Source organism: Sarcophilus harrisii, chromosome 2, assembly GCF_902635505.1.
Source record: "Sarcophilus harrisii chromosome 2, mSarHar1.11, whole genome shotgun sequence".
NCBI classification, from domain to species: domain Eukaryota; kingdom Metazoa; phylum Chordata; class Mammalia; order Dasyuromorphia; family Dasyuridae; genus Sarcophilus; species Sarcophilus harrisii.
In genome coordinates this window covers 604076853-604094995 of record NC_045427.1, presented here as the reverse complement: position 1 = coordinate 604094995, position 18143 = coordinate 604076853, and positions in this window count along the sequence as shown.

Genomic DNA, 18143 nt, shown 5'->3' with positions numbered 1-18143 from the left:
CCCCTTAAATCCCACCCAACACCCTATTACTGTAGAGGTTAAAACAGATTTTCCCAGTTTCTCAGACACAATTCAAGTCATCCTGGATTTCTCTGTGGCTCTGTTTCTGTCTGTATGCTTCTATGCAGAGGACGGCAAATATATATCCTATATCATATATATATATATATATATATTGCACTATCTCTTATATATGCTATCATGTATATTATAGATATATGATTGTATATATAAGAGATAGTGCAAAAGTGAAATTGAGAAGCTTTGGCAACAACTTAGATAAGGGGGACAGAGAGACAAAGAGATGTAACTATATATATATATATATATATATATATATATTTGTGTGTGTGTGTGTACATACGCATGCACACACACACACACACACACACACACACACACACACTGGCACTACCACAAATCTGGTGGTATTACTTCACAATTGATAACTACAACAACATGAAGGTGGGTCTGCCTGCCTCAAGTCTTTCTCTACACTAAACTTTTCCCCATTCAGCCACTAAAGTGATTTACCTAAAGTGTAAATCTCATTATATCTCCTTCTACTCAGTAAACTCCAGTGCCTTCCTATTTCCTGCAGCAGCAAATATAAAATATTCTACTTAAAAAGAAAAAAAGAAAAAAACAGAAATCTATTTTTCCTAGTATGCTCTTAGTCAATAATTTATTTCATTTTCAGATCTTCATTTTTATTTCAGGGTAGTTGAGATTTGAGTCTAGATGTATGATTTCATTGGTATGGAGAACTCCCAGTGAGGAAATTCCATCCACCAAACAGCAATTTATGTGCAATTTATAGTCTCAGTAATTTGAGGTACTAAAATTTTGGAATTAGCTGTGTGTATATTATTTGAACATGGCAAAAATTGAACTTGAAATCATGTCTTCTTCATTCTAAGGGTGATCATCTTTTCAATGCACCAGATTGAAGCTGATGGCATTTTGTTTTATGCCTCTCTAATTGATCTTTCATGAAAGTTCCTGCTTCGTGGACACAAATTTTAGTTCTCCACTAGATTTCAAGCTCCATGGGAAGGTTGGGTCATATCTTAACCAAAGTTTGCATAACTCTCTTAGCACTAAGCTCTATCTTTGTACACAGTAGGAACTTAATATATGTTTGTTGAATGAATACATGAATCAAAAATCCCACAATGCTAGAGACACAATAGGCACCCAATAAATTCTGTGGAATCAAATGAATCCATTTTTCTATTCTCAGGAAAATATAAAATCTGAGCCTCTATCTCAACCACCCACTTTTCTTCTCCTCTTGATTTCCCATGGGAAAAACAAAAATACCCAAGAATTAAAAGAGATACTGTGAGAGGCTTGGAAATCTTTTTATTAAAGGGCCAGACACCTCCTTCCTACATCTCCAAGTATTGACTGTCAAATGCCACTTTCATCTTCACTGTTTGCTTCCATTAGCTTCGTATAGTAGAACAAAGCAAAACCCGTCAAAGCATAAACTCAATTACTTCATTTGCACTGCACTGAAAATCTGCTGATACATTTTCTAGTCACTGAATTTACAAGGCAATAAAGAGATGCATGCTGATGAGCTCTGACCAAAGATGGAGGTGTTGGAGCTTAGGACTTACATATGCAGGTATGAGCTAACCAACCAGTTGTCTTTACAACTATTTTTATTGTAGCAAATGTTAAAGTAAAAATCATATTTTCATCTCTTGCTCCCCTCTTTATTTTTTAATGCTCAGCTCCCATTTAACAGTACCTTCTAAGCCACTTATGCTTCCAATCAAACAAATTGCATCAAATTGGATTCTATTTAAATATTTAATTTGATTGATCATGAGCAAATAAATCCCAGGAAAGGAAGTTTGTTTGGCAAGGGGGCATTTAGGAATGATAAAAAGCCCTGGTTTTCTTTGAGAGTATCTGACTGGTAGCCATCAGAAATGTAATTTTTTTTTTCAAGTCAAGTCAAGAAACATTTATTAAGCAATTACTATGTGCCAGGAATAATGCTAAGTCTTGGAGAATAGAAATAGAAGTGAAAAGAGAGAGACTTTGGCTTCAAAAGGTTTGCATTGTTACGAGAGAAGATAATACATGAAAGGTGTTAAAAATGGGTGGAGGATAGAAGAAGGTATCCATGGATTAAGATGGTAGAGAAGTCTGTAGAAATTGGAATGTAGAAGGATGAAGATGGGGGCGGAGGGAAAATGGCTGTATTGGGCATTCATCCAAAAAAAAAAAAAAAAGGTAGACTCGGGGAGGAATTTAACAATTAGGGAAGGAGGCTATGGCAGCAGAGACATGCTCTAGAGTGAGAAAACCTATGTGAAATGTGGTATCTTCCAGGGTGAGAAAGCTTTTAGTTCAATATATTGCAAAGAGATTTCTTTGGATTCAAGAACATCTGTGCTCAAATTCTGCCTTTAAAACTTAGTAGTTCTTTGACCCTGGGTGGATCAGTTTCCTCAACTTTATTTATTTATTTTTGGTTGCCTTTTATTTTTTTTTTGAGATGCAAATGAGGTTAAGTGACTTGCTCAGGGTCACACAACAAATTTTAAGTGTCTCAGGTCATATCTGAACTCAGGTTTTCCTGACTTCAGGACCAGTGCTCTATCCATTGTACTACCTAGCCAGCCACTGCAGTTTCTTCAACTTTATAAAAGCAATAACAATAGCATATAATTTATAGGATAGTGAAAATCAATAAATTATATATTTAAGTAATGTAAAGACTTTTGTAAATCATAAAAGACTATATAAATGTATGACATTATCATCATCATTATTATTAGGAGTCTAATTAGTTATCATCACTTTGTTTTCCCCCACTACTAACAACTAACAATCCCCTTAACTTCCTGGGATCCTTGAATTTAATCTTTTAAGTGACCTAAAGTTTTCTAATCTGGGGCTTCTTAAACTTTTTTCCCATTCTTCGGAAATTTTTATGTGACCCCAGATACATAGGGATATAAAATAGGCATACAAATCAAACATTTACTGATAATCAATCATAATTTCATGACCCCCACATTAAGTTACAAGGCCCCACAGTTTAAGAAACTGGATTCTAGTCTACCCCCTCTGCTATGAATTTTTTTTTAACCGATGAAGTAACTGAATCCCAAAGGAGTTAAATGAACTTTCATATAATCATGCATAAATTAATTGGCAGGAACAGGGCAGAAACCCAAGTCCTCTTCCTCAAAATTCAGGATATGGCATTGGCTCTTATTCCAAGGGCTCTGCTTCTCAAGCAAAACTTGCTTACTCCAAAGCACATTGACTGCTCCTTCCCCCTCACCCCAAGCACTTCAGCTTCTCAGTATGAAAAAAGACTTGAGCAACCGCTGCAATTTGAACCAATACAACCTCAATTCTATCATCTTGTTGAATGGTTAGTCCAAGGTGATAAATGCACAACTATAAAACCTGCCCAGCATGTGACCAAATGAATAGCTAGAGCCCAGTAAATTAAAGTGGCAAGAGAACAATGGTGATGCATTTAGCAATCAGGCTTAATTGAATAATTATTTAATTTGCCCTCTTTGTCTCACTGGGGTGAGTCCCAGAGGATGTCCCATGAATTTGCCAAGTGAAGGCAGTCCCAGCTTTGTGCAGGAAGCTAAGGAGTGATTCAGGAACCCTTCTGCTATGCGTGATTATGGGTGGAGTGTTCTCCAAGTTAGGCTTCCTGGCAACATGTCTGCCTACAAGAATCTGGATTTCTGAGTTATCTATCATTCAAATTTAATGTTTGACATTTTCAAGTAATTCCAGAATCACTTTCCACCCCCACCTCCTCTGAGATGTGTAAGTACAGACAATTTACTCTGTAATACTGGACCATCTGAGCCCAGAGTTATGTGGCTGACCAGCAAATAACACCCTTCCCCCACAGTCTCTGTCTCCATCTCTGTCTCTTTGTTTCTATGTTTCTTTCTCTGTCTGTCTCTTTGTCTCTCTCTGTCTCTGTCTCTCTGTCTCTGCCTCTCTCACTCTGTCTTTTGTCTCTGTCCCTTTTTTAGTCTCTGCCTCTGTTTCTGTCTCTGTCTCTCTTTCAATCTCTGTCTCTTTGTCTCTCTCTCTCTCTCTCTTTCTCTCTCTCTCTCTCTTTCTCTCTCTCTCACACACACACATTCACTTCAAGTGAGATTATACAAAAGACTCACAACAAATAGTTATTATGATTCAGTAAATCCATAGATTAAAAAAATCATCAATTCAACCTTCTTCCACTTATAGAAATGAACTATCCAAAGTCACAAAGGCTTTGGATTTTGTTGCTTTGTTCTGTGCTCAACCTTGTGAATTTACATTTCATAGGTTAGGAACAAAACTAGGGAGTAGAAATCTAAAGTCTTGACTCCCCACTAAGCACTATTACCTTTATGCCATGTCATCTTAATTCTTTAAAAGACTTTCTTTATTGAGTTTGTATTTCATGTTCTATGCCTGGCACAATTTTCTCCAAAATGTGATGATTTGATTCCTTCCTTGGAGGGATCATTTGACTTCTCTATAGGTAAACAATCAAACACCCACAAAACAGGTAACAATATAAAACAGCATATGATATGTATCAATCAACATGTATTTATTAAGATCCTGCTAAATGCCAGACATTATCCTAGATCACAGGAACTCATATATATAATGTGATTCTGTATATAATGCCTTCCCTCAAGGAGTTTAAGTTTTCTAGGGACAGACAAATATATAAAAATACAAGTATATACAACTTAATAGGAGGTAGGGATTAGAACTTGGGAGAAGAAGAAATCAAAAAGCCTTCATATAATAAATGGCCTTTAAACTAAGCTTTGAGAAAAAATAGGGATTCTAAACAGGAGATGAGAGGTGAGTACATTCTATGCATATGGAATAGCCTATCCAAATATGCAAAATTCAATGCAACAGAAGATCAGAGGACATTGTGATGAGATTCAGGCAGGCTGGAGTATATAGTCAGAGAAGGTTTCATAGAGGAAATGGGACCTTAGCTTGACTTTGAAGATTGGGTATGATTTTAAAAGCACTAGGGAGACAGTTTAGGAAACAACATGAATCTAGGTATAGTTGTAGATGCTGTGGAGGGGTGAGAAGGAAGAAAAATAAAAAGATTGGTGCGTTTATCTGTTGTTAGGAAACACTGATTGTGGGAGAAATCTTAGGTATAATATGATGACTGGTTCTATCCAATGGGAGAGAGCCTTCCATGGCATTTTAGGTACTTATATTTTACCCAGTAGGCAAAAGAGAGAGATTACAGCATTTTGAGCAGGCTAGTATCACTGTGAAATTTGGCAGTTATTCAAAATGATGTTGGTGTCATGGATACAGCAAGCATCCTGCATCTTGCATCCTGAATCTCACAAACTCAGATTTTGTTTTTGTTTCCCCTTTGCCCATCAGTAGGCCCATTTCTCTCACAGGTGCATCTTTCTAGCTGCCAAAACTTTTCCTTGTTTAATGTTATTCTATAAACCACTGATGAGAGTATACCAACGTCTTAGCTAACTTCAGGAAGATTTAATATTAATCATTTTACAAAGCATACAATGAAGAGAGGAGAAGAATCAGTAAGAGGGGATCAGATAGATTAATCCTAGTCCTCAATCTCAACTGGTCAATTCTCTTCTAATTTTTTTTCTTTACAATCTCAGCCTTGAAATTCTATTTCTAGTTCCATTCCCCTGGGTTGAGTTAGCGTGGAACTACTAACCTTAGACCTTGGGCATCTGTTTCTTTAGATCACAAAAAAAGTCCAGGAACTAGGCAAATTTTCTCATAAGCAGCTTATGTTTGGTTAGTATGGCAGAGTTAAGAGAGCTCTGGATCTAGAGTCAGGGAAGGGCTAATTTGAAATTTGATTGTTGATGCGTGCTGTATGAACATGGGCAAATTGCTCAAACTCTGTGAGCTTCCATTTTTTTTTTTTTTACTTCTAAAGCAAAGATTGTTGGGCTAGATGATTTTAAAGATTGTCTTCATCTCCTAATCGATGAACTCCATTTAACTCATGAGCCAAAGTATGGGAAAGCCTAAAATCACAAATTCCTGTAATCACTTTGTCCTTCTTCCCATCTCCCACCTTCTTTGATGTGTGTGAGTTTTGCCATGCAATCTTGAGCTACTTGGGCCCAGAATCATGTGCCTGACAAATAAGTGATGTCGTTTATTTACCTCTATCTCCAACAGGTTATAAGAACTTTTGAGTGCAGGGATTGCCTTACCTGTATTTATATTTCTAACAAGTAGTCAATACCTGGAATGCAGCAAGTGCTTAATAAATGCCTTTTCATTTCATTCACAAATATCCAGATTTTCTCACCCCTTATTAGTGGAGCAGAGTAATTTCATCACATTGGGTATATGTAATATATTGTTGATAAAATGATATGGAGAGACCCTGACCTCCTTTCACAATGCTTTTGAAATTCTCTCCAACTCACAGGTTTCAAGGTCATCTGGGAAAGTCAGCATAGAGGGAAGTTGCCTTTTTTCCTAGACCAGTATTGGGAAAAGTGCCAGAGATTGGTCTCCTCCTGCTGGGTTTTAAATCTCTTCTTTTTTATTGACTCAGCTTTGGTTAAGAGATCCCTGCATGGCTAGTGAGTAGAACTCTGACTTTTAGGACATTTTGCTGTTAGGCTTTTCTCTTCTGCCTGTGGTGGAGTAGGCCTGTGAGTTCCCCATAATGAAAAGCAGAGCATTTCTCTAATGCTAAAAATACCCACCTCGCCTACAAACACTCTGCCTAACTGAGCTCTGAGCAGAAAAGGCATGAAACAGCTTTGAAAGTTAACACTTTCTTTAGAACTTAAGTAGGCTTGAGACCTGTGTTAATGTTGAGGGAGTGGAGAGAAGACATAGCATCTCATGAAAGTCTCGCTTTTCCCAGGTTCATCCCAGTGCTCTAATGTCTGTCAAGTCTTTGGGAAGGTTAAAGGAGGAAGTGTTAAAATGACCTGTCTTACTGCCTATGCTCCTGGACAATGCTTATATTTGTAACAGATCTATGATTTCACTAGTATTGGGAAATAACCTATGAGCAAGCTTCCCCTGCCAAAACAAAACTTCAATTTGTTGTCTTAGATGGTTGCTAAGGGCACTGAGAGGTTACAATTAGCTCACAAGGGGTAGAATATGAAGGGATAATGATGAAATTAAGGGGTGAGAGAGGAAAGTACTGGGAAAAAGGAAAAGGGAGAAGTGAAATGGTGCAGATTATCTGCCATAAAAAAGAGGCTAGAAAAAGCTTTCACAGTGGAGAAGAGAGGGAAGAGAAGGTTCTATTCTCATCAGAATTGGCTCAAATAGGAAATAAGATACATACTTAATAGGGGTATAGAAATCTATTTTACCCTGCAGGAAATTGGGAAAGGGATGTGGGAAGGGTAGGGTGATAAAAGAGTCTAATCATCTCATTTTGGGGGAAAGAGTAGTCAGTAGCAAAACTTCATTTGAGGAGAAACAGGGTGAAAAGAGAGAGAGAATAAATAGGGGATATAAAATCAGCAATAGTAATTGTAAAAAAAAAAATTAAAGCAAGTTTCTCTGATGAAATAGTGTTCTCTGGAAAATGATGTGCAAGATGATCTCAGGAGAAAAAAAAACTTGGAAAGTCTTGCATGAACAAAATGAAATATACTGTATGCAAAGTAATAGCAATGTTTTAGGATGACCAGCTGTAAATGACTTTATTATTCTCAATAGTATAATCATCCACACCTACTATGAAAGACATATGATGAAAAATCCTATCCATACCCACAGAAAGAATTGATAGAGTTTGAATATAGATCAAGACATTCTCTATTACTCTCTCTATTTCTCTCTTTATTTTTAACTTAATATTTCTTGAGGATTTTTATTTTCATTAGGGTGGGAGAGCTATGTTTTCTTTCACAATTTGGCTGTTATGGAGATGTTTTGCATAATTTCACATGTGGTTTCTTAATTGTGGGTAAGGATAAGAGAGAGAATCTAGAACTCAAAAATCTTAAAAGCAAATTTAAAAAAATGTTTTGAATGTAACTGGGGAAAATATTAAATAAATAAAATTTTAAAAATTTGCTCACAGGTATATCAGAAATAGAAGTGCAACATAGCCCTTCCTGACTCCAACTCTGGCTCTATTTTACCACCCATGTTTTTGATTTGCCAAATTTAAGACCCTAAAAACAATACCATATAGCTCTATTGAATTGTATCAGGATCTGAAACTATAAACTTTTTGAAGGGAGCTAATTAAGTTGGTTTGGGTTTCTAATATAACACATTTGTCTATCACAAATAATATAAACCATTCCTCTGGTGAAAACAATAATACCAACATCTCTTGGTTTTTCCAATGCTAAATTCAAGCATGCAAATTTGGAAACTTGGGAAGGTTAATTTTGGGGGTTTTATGTAATGCTTCTCTTCTTTCCTTTTGGTGTGCCCCAACTTCATCCCTTCTAAGGATACTTTTTAACCTATATAAAATGTCTTGTGTCTTTTCTTCATTATATGTATCAAAACCTAACCTCAGTCCTGGATCCAAAGTGTTATTCAAAGTTAGGTGCTGTCTAAAAGATTGCCTAGTTTATAGAATTTAAGTTTATTCTGTTTATCCCTCAAGAGGACAATTGCAAGCAATGAGTAAAGATCAGAAAGAGGCAAATTTTGAATCCACATAAGGAAAGATATTCTAATTAGAGCTATCCAACCACAGAATGGAAAGCCTTGGAAATTAGCATCTCCCTCATCACTGGAACTATTCAAGCAAAGATTGTTTGACTAGTTGTCTGAAATATTATAGAAAGACTTCTTCTACAAAGTAAAAGCCTAGACTAGATGACCTCTAAGGTCCCTTCTCATATTCTGTGCTGCTGAATAAACTTCTTACATTTATAATCTGTTTATATCCTATAACATCAGGGAAATATTTTTAAAACATCGATGTATACTATCATAGACTGCTTTATGATGTTATTTTCTGGATATTGCTTGAAATAAAGATAAACTCTTTAATAAGAGCTCATCTATCTCTCCCTAAAAGACTGTAGACCTTGTATGAACCTCAGAGTTTATTTAGTCTAATCATTTCATTTTTGCAGATGATGACATTGAAGCTCAAGGAGGTTATCAGTTACTCCAGTTCACACAGTTCCTATTTTAAAAAATCTGGCATTTGAACCTAGGTCCTCAAGCCCCAAATTAGACTGCCTATATTGACCTCAGGATCTAGTATATCCTTTTATTGTAACTTTTTACAGTTGTCCAATAAGGCAGATAGTGGTATTACTACATGTCCCAAAAATCTTAGCACAGTTCTGAGTTCTAATACTTTTAAACTGCACTAAGATTTTTGGGACCCTCTATATTTTCCCTATTTTAGAAGTATGAAAATGGAGGTTTTATTGTGCTTTTCTCAATATCAAGCCTAGATTAGTAAGTCTAATTCTTTAGAGAAGTAGTGTATGGCCAAAAAAAAAAAAAAAAAAAAAAAAACTAGATGTGGAGTCAAAGGAGCTTCTGTCCCTAATGCTTTTCTAATTATGTGACTCTGGGTAAATCATTTAAACTATCTGTAAATTGGAGATAACACACAAGCAGTGTTTACTTCACAAGTTCAAGGGAGATAATAGATGACCAAGTCTTTTGAAAATCTTAAAGAACTATACAAATATTAGCTATTAATAATAAATGCTAAAAAGCTAGCATTTACAGAGTACTTTGAAGTTTACAAAGCACTTTACAAATATTACACTGGATCTTCACAACTGTGGGAGGTAGGTGCTATTATTATTATTTTTTAGGTGGAGAAACTGAAGCAGATGGGGGCTAAGGGACTGGCCCAGGCTCACACAGCTAATTAATTTGCTGAGACCAGATTCAAACTCAGTGTTTTTTTGTCTCTAGGCCCAGTTTTCCATGGGCTATACTACCTAGGTGCCTTCCTGCCATCATAGCATGACACTAGCTCATAAAAAAAATTACATTAAATAAGTATTTAATGGTTGAAAGTCAGGGCTCTAGGTTATAGTACAAAAATAAACTTTATCACATCTGAGATAGAAGTGTTGTTTCTCCTTTCTTCGTTGAGTTTATATTAAGCATTTTTATTTAAGAAAGTCTATTCTGTGATAACATAACTAGCATCTGATATAATGTTACATAGTCTTGTGCTAATGATGATTATAGTACTAATAATAACTAACATTTACATAGCACTTACTATGTGCCAGGCACTATGCTAAGTGTTTTAGAATTATTATCATGTTTAATATTCAAACCCATGAGGTAAGTACTATTATTACACCCATTTCACAGATGAGAAAGCTAAGGCAAATAGAAGCTAAGGTACTTGCTCAAGGTTTCACAGTTTAAAAGTGTCTGAGACCAACTTTGACCTCAATTTTCCTAATTCTATGCTGAGCACTCCATCCACTATGCTATTTTATCCCCAATAGGGAATAGAATAGAAAATTGGAACAATGAGAAGATTGAGCTGAGTAGGATCTCAGACTTTGGGGCTGCATAATCTCTGAAGCTTAATTCCGTAAGAGAAATTTCCTGGGAATCATGCTGTATATGGCCATAAGGATTTGTTACTGTCCATAAGGAGACTACCACTGAACTATCCTACAGCTAATCATTCATATTATAATGAATGTTTTCTCTTCACAACCAAAATCCAGTAAGAAAATTCAAGGTTATCATTTTCCCTCTTTCTTTAAGCAGATGATGATGAGAAGTTATTATTATTATTGTTAGTACTGGTGTTATTATTTACTCATAGGAAGCATCATTTGACTGCTAAAGAAAGGAAGCAGAAACTTTTAAAGTCTGGGATGACGTGTCCCCTTTTGTCAACAAGTACAGGGATGAATTAAGGTATCTGCCACCTGAGGACAAAAGAATAAGTTTGGACCAAAAAACTGGTCACCAGGTATTGAATTTGGATGGGGCTGAGGGGCAGACAGCAAACCACAAAATTCATTACTTCTAAGATGTGGAGGAGTTAAATTTTGGTTTATTGGAGAGAAAAGACAAAGGTCACTTGTAATCAAAAAAAATCACAAATCTCTTTGGAATTCTTAAAGTAGAGGGGTAGAAAAGAATTCCAAGGACCAGGGAATCTTACGAGTTCTGCTATGTGAGTCAGCACCAGGGGGATTTAAACAGCATTCTTTTCAGATATTGCCCTTCTATGAATGTCACGTTGGCTACCTGGATGGCCCATTTTTGCTTAAGGTTCCTGGGGGTGTAAAAGAAAGCTGTCAGTCTAGAATCATTATTCCTAGGATTAGGCATATATGTCTTATTTTTCTCCTGCATGAATTATGGAGGCTGTCCAAGAGTGCTACACTAAATCCCAGTGTCAACACAGCATAAATTGTTCATAAATGTTCTGGTAACACTGAGTAATGTCAACCTAGCCTGCAGACAAAATTGTTTACCATGGGAAAGCATGACATAATTTTAATAAAGTAGAGATGGAACCCAATCAAGTATATAGGTCAGTTTCTTCAAAACAGGCTAATCCTCAGGCTTATGGCAGTTAAGCCAAAACCGTTCTTCTTGGTTGTGATAAGTTTTTGTGTTTTTTTTTTCCTTCACTAATTACTGTGGGTCCAAGCTTGAAGCAAAGCAAATCCCAGATTGATAGTTCAAATGAGTCTGAAGTTTCATGCTAACAGGAAAAAAAGAAAGTGGACATGGCTAGAATTAATAAAAACTCAAGAGGTAAAAATTGGCAGAGCAAAAAGAGGAGCCTTGCTTTCAGTCAGACTATTTCTTCCCCTTTTCTTTTTGGTACAGATCATTTGGTCTCATTGATTTCCATTTATTTGTGATATCCATTCCACAAGGAAGCAACCATTTTCATTTTATTTGAGAGATAGAGTAGCACTTAATAAAAGGAGCATTAGAATGAAAAACCAGAAGATTCAAGCTCTACATTCTTACTAGTTAGATGATCTCGGCCAATTCAATCACTCAGCAAACATTTATTAAGCTCTTACTATGTCCTAAGCATTGTTCTAAGCAGTGAACTTACAAAGAAAAATATTATGTTCAAATCTATGCCCTCAAGGAGCTTACAAACTAGTGAGTGAGACAATGTATACATAAGAGGTGCATACATGATACAGAGTAGATAAAATCTTAGAAGGAAAGATTCAGGTGACTGAGTGAATTACAAAGGCCTTAGTCGGAAGATAGCACTTGAGTAAAATTTTGAAAGGAATGTAGACAGAGGCAAGGAGGGAGAATCTTGTAGGCTCATTGACACTCCAGTGCAAAAACACAGAGATGAAAGATGGAGAATTTAGGTCATTTGCAAGCAACAGGTAACAAGACTGGTATAAGTACATCATGGAGTGCATGCAAGTGAGATGGTGAAAAGAATAGAAAAAAGATAATTAGGTTTAACAGTTATGAGATCATTGATAGCTTGGAAAGAATTGGTTCAGCTCAACAATACTTTAGAAGCCAGGCTATAGTGAATTTAGAAAAGAGATTGTGAAATGATTGACTGGTTTTTCAAGGAATTTAGCAGAAAAAAAGAAGGGAAAATATATGATGATAGTGAATTGGGGATAGAAGAATCAAGTAAGAATTTGTTTAAGGAAACCTGAAAATTTATAAGTAGTGTTAAGGTAAGGAGGTGAAAAACAGGGAGAAACTGAAGACAAGAGAAAATGAGGATTGTAGAGGCAATCTACAGAAAAAAGATAGAAGGGGAAGGGATCAAGGGTTCATTTAAATGGATTAGACTTGGCAAGAAAAAAAATCCTTTTTGTCTGAGACTTGAGAAGGAAGAGATGACGGGTGATAATGTCAGAGGGATGTTATAATAGAAAATGAGAAAAGGACTTCTTAGTTGATCACCTCAATTTTTTTCAGTGAAATGTGAGGCAAGTGGAGAGGGTGAAAGGACATGGGTACTATAAGAGGCTTGAACATAGATATCATTTGGACCAGGTGGAATAATTAATGGGAGAGAGAATCAATGAAGGAATTGATGAGGACTGTTGTTGAGATTAGATAAATGGACCTAATCAGCATGGCTAGCAATGTGTGAATAGGAATAAAGGTGAATAATAAGAGTAATCCAAGATCACTGTTGTGAGAAGGGATCTAGGTGTTCATGAGTAGAGGACAGTGCACAATTGAACAAGTTCACTAATAAGACATTATCAGTAAAGAAGTGGATACCAAGGAAAATATTAAGGATGGCAGATTTGAAGGTTCTAGTGAAGATGATTAAAATTATTAGTCAGAAGAAATTGGGAGACTTCCAGGGATGGAGCCTAGATGGCAAAGTAAAGCCAGGAAGCTCCTAAAGCTCTCCCATTTTCCCTTGAAAATCACATGAAACTAAGCATTCTGTCAGAGTCTGATAGAATGAAACCATCCTCCAACTCAAGATAGACTGGAACAACTTCAAGAAAAGTCAGCCTTACTGGAGTAAAAGATATTTAGTCCAGCTCAGATAGACTCTGGGAAAACTGGTGAGATGGTCTTAATCACAACAAATCAGCAACTAAGACCCTGAGTCATGGCTTAGTAGAGAAGGATGTCAGGGCAACAACTTCGGGTTCCAGGTCAGAAGGCAAAATATGGGAAACCAGGCTGTTTCCTATACAGAGCAGGCAAAGCTACTCCCTGCAAACCCAAGGGGTCTATGTGCTCAGAGCCAGAGCTCAGAGCTGCACAGGAAACTTGGGACAGTGCTATCTTTACCCCAGGAGCAGAGCTCAGCTATTAAAAATAGAAAAGAAGAAATACCAAAGGAAAAGGAAAGAAAATGAATAAGAAACAGAAAAGACCCTTTACCACAGAAAGCTACTCTGGTGACAGGGCAAACCAAAACACAAACTCAGGTGAGGACAAAATTTCAAGGCAAGGACAAGAAATTTCAAAGAGTGATATGAATCGGTCTGAAGTCCAAAGAGGCTTCTTGGAAGTGCTCATAAAAGACTTTAAAAGGCAAATAAAAGAACTAGAAGAAAAAGTAAGAAAGGAAATGAGAGATATGCATAACAGAGTCAACAGCTTGGAAAAGGAAGGAAAAAATTGTTTGAAGAAAACTAATCCTTAAAAAGTAGAATTAATGAAATGGAAAAAGAGATACAAAAGCTAACTGAATAAAATCATGTATTTAAAAATAAAAGGCAAATGGGAGACACTGTGAAACAGCAAGAATCAATCAAATAAATTAAAAGAATGAAAAAATGGAAGAAAATGTAAAATATATCCAGCCAACATGGAAAATAGATCCAGAATACACAATTTTAAAATTATTAGCCTACATGAAGGCTATGAACAAAAAAAAGAGCTTGGGTAGCTTTCTGTAAGAGATCATTATGGAAAACTGCCCCAATATTCTATGATCAGAGGGGAAAATACTTACTAAACAAATCCATCTATCACTTTCAGAAAGAGATCCCACAAGAAAAACCCCAAAAAACATTGTTGTGAAACTGCCAGACAAAATAACAATTCAAATATCAAGGAACAACACTTAGGATTACCCAGGATCTGGCAGCTTCTACAATAAAGGATCAGAGAGCTTGGAATATCATGCTTCAGAAGATAAAGGACATAAGATTACAATCAAGAATTAATTACCCAGTGAGACTCAGCATCATCTTTCAGGAGAGGCAATGGAGTTTTGATGAAGTAAAAGACTTTTAATCATTTCTATTGAAAAAAAAATGATCTACAAATATAGGACTCAAGAGAAGCATAGAAATGTAAACATAGAAAAATGTATATTATTTAAAGATTAAACTATGTACATCCTTAGATGGGAAAACAATAGCTGTTAACTCCTGAGAACTGTATCTCTCACTGAGTTAGACAGAGAAGGGCAGCACATGGACTGAGGGTGTGCCTCTGAATGGACTCTGATGTGATGACATCAAAGAACAAAACATTAAGGGATGTGAAAAGGTCTGTAAAGGAAAAGAAGAAAAGGGGAGGTATAATGGGACAACTGGTTCACATTAAGTAGTGTGAAAAATCTACTATATAATGGAGAGATAAAAGGGAGGAGGGTGAGAATGCCTGATGCTTGATCTCTTCAGTTTCAGCTCTAAGAGGAAATAATCATTCAGTTGGATACAGAAATTTATCTAACTCTATAAAGAGATTATATAAGACAAAAAAGGAAAGAAAAGGAAGGGAGATGATAGAAGGGAGGGCAGAAAAGCTAGGGGGGAAAGTAAGAGAAGGGAGGAAGGGGAAATAGATAAGGTAGTGGGTGAAGTGGGTTAAAATACTACAAAGAGAAGGCTGAGGTGTGATAGGAGATAAGGTAGTGGAAGGAGTGAGTTAAAAGCATACAACTAAGGACTAGGTGAAAAGAAAGAACAAAGATATACACAGGGAAAAATAGGATGGAGGGAAATACAGAGCTGGTAATCATAAATGTGAATATGAATGGGATGAACTCTCATGTAAAATGGAAGTGAATGCCAGAGTGTATTAAAAAACAGAACCTTACAATATGTTGTTTATAAGAAACTAATTTGACACAAAGAAACACATACAAAGTAAAAGTAAAAGAGCTGGACTGGAATTTATTATGTTTCAGCTAAAGTAAAAAAAAAAAAAAAAAAAAAAGCATGGGTAGCAATTCTGATCTCAGATAAAGCAAAAGTAAAAATAGATCTTATTAAAAGAGATAAAGAAGGAAAATACATAAAGTGTACTATAAACAATGAATTAGTAATGATACTAAATATGTATGCACCAACTGGTACAGTAGCCAAATTCCTAGAGATTTTAAGTCATTTAAAGGAAAAATAGACAGCAAAACTATACTATTGGGGGACCTTAAACTTGCCCTCTCAGAATCAGACAAATTAACCAAAAATTAAACAGAAACTAGGGAGGTTAATAGAATAGTAGAAAACTTATATATAATAGACCTCTGGCAAAATTGAATAGGAACAGAAAGGAATATAACATTTTCTCAACAGTACATGGCACCTACACCAAAATTGACCATATACTGGGGCATAAAAACCTTACGATTAAATGTAGAAGGCAGAAATAGTAAATACTTTGTTTTCAGAACACAGTGCAATAAGAATTATAGTCAATAAAGGGCCAGGGAAAGATAGACTAAAAACACATTGGAAATTAAATAATCTAATTCTAAAGAATGAGTGGATCAAACAACAAATCATAGAAACAATTCATAGTTTCATCTAAGAGAATGACAATTATGAGACAACATACCAAAATGCAGGGGATGTAGCCAAAGCAGTTCTTAGGGGAAATTTTATATCAGTAAATAGATACATGAATAAAAGAGAAAAAGGAGATAAATGAATTGGGCATGCAACTAAAAAGGTAGAAAAAGAACAAATTATCAATCCCTAATTAAATACCAAAGTAGAAATTCTGAAACTCAAAGGAGAAATCAAAGGAGAAACTAATAAAACAATTTGATCTAATAAAACTAAGAGTTGGTTTTATGGGAGGTAAAACAACAAAATAGATAACCCTTTGGTTAATTTGATCAGAAAAAGGAAAGGAAAAAACCAAATCACCAGCATCAAAAATGAAAAGGGTGAATATACCACTAATGACAAATAAAACAATAATTAGGAGCTATTTTGCCCAACTCTAGAGCAGCAAATCTGACAATCTAACCCAAGTGGATGAATATTTACAAAAATATAAATTGCCCAGGTTAACAGAAGAAGAAATTAATTAATTAATTAGTCCCATTTTAGAAAAAGAAATTGAACAAGTCATTAATGGACTCTCTAAGAAAAAAATCTTGAGGGCCAGATGGATTTACAAGTGAATTCTACCAAACATTTAAAGAACAATTAATTCAAATGTTATGTAAACTATTTGGAAATATAGATAAAGAAGGAGTATTGTTAAATTTCTTCTATGACACAAATATGAAGCTGATACCTAAACTACGAAGAGCCAAAATAGAGAAAGAAAATTACAGACCAATCTCCCTAATGAATATTGATGGAAAAATTTAAAAGAAAATATTAGCAAAGAGATAGCAACTTATCAGCAGGATAATATATTATGACAGAGTGGGATTTAGGAATGCACAGCTGATTCAATACCATAATTACTTACCATAATTGACCATATTAATAACGAAAACTAGCATAAATCATATGATAATCTCAATAGACGCAGAATAAAGCTTTTGATAAAATACAGCACCAATTCCTTTTAAAAACACTAGACAGCATAAGGATTAAGGAAGCTTTCTTTAAAATAATAAGCAGTATCTCTTTAAAACTTACAGCAAGTATTATTTGTAATGGAGAAAAACTAGATGCATTCCCAATAATATCAGGAATAAAACAAAAATGTCCATTATCACCACTCTTACTCAACATTATACTAGAAACATTGGCTTTAGCAATAAGAGAAGAACAAAAAAACATTAAAGGAATTAGAATAGACAATGAGAAAGTAAAACTATCACTCTCTGCAGATAATATGATGATATACTTAGAAAATTCTCAAAAATCATTTAAAACCTACTGGAAACAATTAAAAGTCTTAGCAAAGTTGCAAGATACAAAATAAACCCACACAAATCATCAGCATTTCTATATATAACTGATGAAGCCCATCAGCAAGAGATAGAAAGAGCAATTCCATTTAAAATCACTGTAGGTAAAATAAAACACTTGGGGATCTACCCACCAAGAGCAACCTAAAAACTATATGAACAGAATTACTAAACACTTTTAACACAAATAAAGTCAGATCTAAACAATTGGGAAAATATCAATATCAAAAATTGCATGGCTCAGTCAAGCTAATATAATAAAAATGACAATTCTGCCTAAATTGGTCTATTTGTTCAGTTCCATACCAAACTGCTAAAAATTACTTTATAGAACTAGAAAAAATAATAACAAAATTCATTTGGAAAAACAAAAGGTCAAAAATATCAAGGGAATTTATTTGAAAAATACAAAGAATGGTGGCTTAGCATATACCAAACTTAAACTCTGTCCTAAAGCAGTAGTCATCAAAACCATTTAGTACTGGCTAAGAAGTAGAGTAGTGGATCAGTGGAATAGATTAGATACACATGACAAAATATCAAGGCCCATAGTAATTTAATGTTTGATAAACCCCCA